The 4104-nt window shown below is 37.3% G+C and overlaps 1 pseudogene; it reads right to left on the bottom strand.

Annotated features, from left to right (window-relative positions):
* Positions 1–1162: 1162 nt before the first annotated feature.
* LOC101038014 (vesicle transport through interaction with t-SNAREs homolog 1B pseudogene) lies at positions 1163–2176 on the bottom strand (annotated as a pseudogene).
* Between the last annotated feature and the right edge of the window lie 1928 nt (positions 2177–4104).

Consider the following 4104-nt stretch of genomic DNA (forward strand, 5'->3'; position numbering starts at 1 on the left):
TAATACCGAAGCTATATGATATAGCCAATACTTCTAGGTTACAAACATGTATAGGATATTATTGTACTGAATACTATAAGCAACTGTAGAGAAATTGTAAATATTTGTGTATCTGAGGACAGAAAAGATGTAATATAGTATAATATAAAACACTGCATTATAACTTTATTGGATCCCTTTGTATATGCAGTCCATCATTGATTGAAGGTTACTATGTGATGCCTTACCACATAGGTATATGTGTATGTATATAATGTATGTACATATATACACAGATATGTATGTATATATACACACTTAGGTTTGCATATATACATATATGTATGCATGTATATGTATACATATAATTGCATACATATATGTATATATAGAAAGAGAGAAAGAAAGGGGGAGGAAGAGACAGAGTATCCACTCTTCTGTTTTGGAACATTTGATATTTAAACTTACATTAGTAAGATTATCAGTATCCTTTATTTAACTCTTACAATATTAGTTATATCTGTATTCTCAGTTAATCCCAATGTAATCAATATCTAATCAATTATTTTGTCTTGAGAATGTTTTCTTCTTGATGATTCTATTTTTTTTTCTTTCATTTTTTTTTTTTTTTTGAGAAGGAGTCTTGCCATGTCACCCAGGCTGCAGTGTAGTGGCACGATCTCTGCTAACTGCAACTTCCGCCTCCCGGTTCCAGCAATTAACCCACCTCAGCCTCTTGAGTGGCCGATTACAGGCCTGCCACCATGCCTGGCTAATTTTTGTATTTTCAATAGAGATGGGGTTTTGCCATCTTGACCATGCTGGTCTTGAACTACTAGCCTTAAGTGATCCACCTGCCTCGACCTCCCCAAGTGCTGAGATTACAGTGTGAGCCACTGCTTCTGGCCACTTCTTGAAGATTCTATTGATTGTATTTCTAAAAAAGTCAGCAATGAATTTTTTCAGCAAACCCAATGATCTTAAGACTTACTTTCAGAAATCTGAACATCATTTAATTTTCTTGACATTCCTCTCCTTTTAAATCTTTTCCACTTTCATTAACTGAGATTACACTCTTCTTGTTTTGCACATCTGGTTAATATCTTTATGCTTACTTTCCTCTTTTTTTTTTTTTTAAGAAGTCATAAACAGCGTTTATTACCTTGGTATATCATATTGGTCTTGTTGCTGTTCCTTCACATTTAAGTGGCTTTCCATCTTTCCTTTCCCTCTCCCACAGTCTGGCTATACAGTGCATCCCTGAACTGTTAGCCCACAGCAGCAATATGCTTATTCTATCGACATCCCTAACATCATGTAATCACAAGGTCAAAGTCTGGTCCACAAACCCTTCCCTATAGGAAGTTCAATGGCTGCGAAAGAATTTATAGTAAACCAGGCCTCCCAGGATGGCGAGCTCCAGTAAGATGATGATGTAAAGCAGCAGCTTGTTGGTTGTCACTTTTCTGGTCATTGAACGGAGAATCTTTCGACTTCTGCTCAAGTTTTCACTTGTGTTTACCAGTCTATTCTTTGTGCGTTCTAACTGGTCTCGTTGTTGCCCCAGCTCTTCTATGATTTCTGAGCCAATCTGGTCAGTCTCTGTGGCAATCCGATGAGAACGTTCAATACTTTGGTTGGTCCGGTTCAGGCTTTCAGTGCCTTCTGGAAGCATTGCCCTTTGAGACTGCAGCTGATTCATATGCTCATTTTCTACAGCATATATGCCATACTTCATATCTCCTCGGCCTCCAGGCATGGCTGTCAAAGGTGTGCTTCTCACCTCCCAATGGAGTTTGGCAAGGTCCTTCCGGTAGTTTCGAAGCTTAGACATCATGGGGTTACAGAAAGAGAGGGGTACATAACGTAGCTCCTCCTCCATCTCCGCCAGCGTTTCATTTGCTTCCTGTTGTTTTTCATCAAAATCCCTGATCAACTTCTTCTTCTCTTCGGTCCCCGCCGTCCCCAGCAGCTGCTCGGGCACCCCTTGTGGGTCTTCATGGAGGCTGCGGAAGATCTCGTGCAGCTTCTCGAAATGCTCCAAGGAGGCGGTGGAGGTGGCCATGGCGCAGGCCGCGCTCGAGCAGCGGCCACTGAGCTTCGGGGCGCTGGGCCCTCTCCTAGCCCGGCGGTCAGCCGCCCAGCCCCTAGGCCATCACGGCGACTGCCGTGCCACAGCCGCCCAGGACAAGGTTCTTCCGGGGCCACGGCCTCTTTCCTCTTTTTATCTTCAGTTACAGTCATTAGCTGTTATTTACTCCTTTTTTGTAAAAAATTTTCTTCTCCATTGACTGACTAAAAAGTCCCAATTAGTATTGTGGCTTTTAAGCTTCTGGCTCACAAATCTCGTGCTCACATAGAAACATTTCTGATACCTGAACTACATTATCAACTACATGAAGAGCAGTTAATTTATATGTATTTAAAGCTTTGTCAAATTCAGCACATCCAAAGTAAACTCATAATTTTTATCCCCAAATCAATTTTTTCTATATTGTCTCTTTCTATCTATGGAAGCACTGTTACTCAGGCTTAAAACCTTTAAGTCAATCTTGAGTTTCCCTTACTGCTTTTTCCTCATATTCAATCAATTATTTAGCTTTCTCTCTTCTACATCTGCAGTGCTTTTTATTTCTGCCTCTTCTTTTCTATAGCCACTTTCTTGGTTCAGCTTTTCACTTCTTTGAAAATGTAGACTGGAATTCCAAGTATTTTTTCTGCACATTAAAAGTTACCCAATGATATTCACATGAGACACACATCTATAATCATCTTAGTATGTGACAAAAATTAAAGCCAAAAACATATGGACAATATTGTAACTGACTACCAAAAATATTAATGATAGATAAGTGGAAATATGTCTTATTAACAAAATAAATGATTGTTTAGATGCAATGAATAATCTAGTAGCTTTATATTTGTTCAATTTTCAACCAAAAATCTATGCCATCATGGCATGTATTGTGATACTATTGCAGAAATTATGACAAATACATTAAGCTTTGAAAAATGAAAACAGATTATTTAAAATTATTAATCTGTGCTTAATTATCATTTATTTCACATTCACTTTTTAACTAATAGACACACACAAACACACACACAGTTTAGAACTGCCAGCTTAATGTTACTGTTATATTGCATTTGGCTTCTCTCCAGTTTTCCTTTCTTAATTCATTTTGTGCAATTGTGGCTGTTTTCTTATTGTTTCATTTTTCTGTAGGGCAGAATAAGAGTTTCACGTCTTAATATTCTGCATCCTTCACTGTGGTGTCCTCACAAAATTTTCTAATTTTTATTTCTTTAGTGATATATTCTTTGTAAGAATCAAGTGAAATTACCTGTTCTCCTCACACTATTTCTTATGCCCCAAATATCCACATTATATGTGGTTCTTTTAGATATTCTTTCTTATTGTTATATTATTAATGCACAGTTTCAGGTTATATCTCTCATACTAAGTTGTTAATTCTCTGAAGACCTGGAGCATTAGTTTAGACATCATGGGGTTACATCATGGGGTTACACATTAGTGTGTTGGCAATAATTATTTACCATCTTTCATAGATAAATTAGGTTTATCTTTCAAATCACCGTATCACGTAAGCATACCCCAGTGACCCATTTACAGATGATTTCATTTCAGCTGTCATTTTTGGGAGTGCCGTGTATGCCAAATACTGTGTTGCACACTAGAGATAAACACAAACAAATCCTAGGCCTGTCCGCAATAAACTTAGAATCTTGAGAAAGGCACAACAAATGATAATTCTATTTCAACATGCTAATTAAAATAATAGGTATGCACGGGAAGATATGAAAACTGAGTAGATGGAATAGGAAATAATTTCAGTTTATGAGAGTTAAAACTTGGTTTTCTGCCTCAGTTGGACACTAAACTGAGTTCTAAAAGAAAACTGAGTATTAGATTAAACCATCTTTCTTGAGTCCCCTCATTAGTATTATAGCAAAGCTAGAGCTAAAACCCAGGTATTTTTGCCTGAATTCTCTATTTGTTATAACACCATTGTAATTTTTCTGGCATGGATTTTCATCTGTTAAATATTGAAAAACGATAATCTGAGATAATTCTCTCACTTCCATACATCATGACCAAATTCT

The sequence above is a fragment of the Saimiri boliviensis genome, chromosome 16 (genome assembly GCF_048565385.1).
Source record: "Saimiri boliviensis isolate mSaiBol1 chromosome 16, mSaiBol1.pri, whole genome shotgun sequence".
NCBI classification, from domain to species: domain Eukaryota; kingdom Metazoa; phylum Chordata; class Mammalia; order Primates; family Cebidae; genus Saimiri; species Saimiri boliviensis.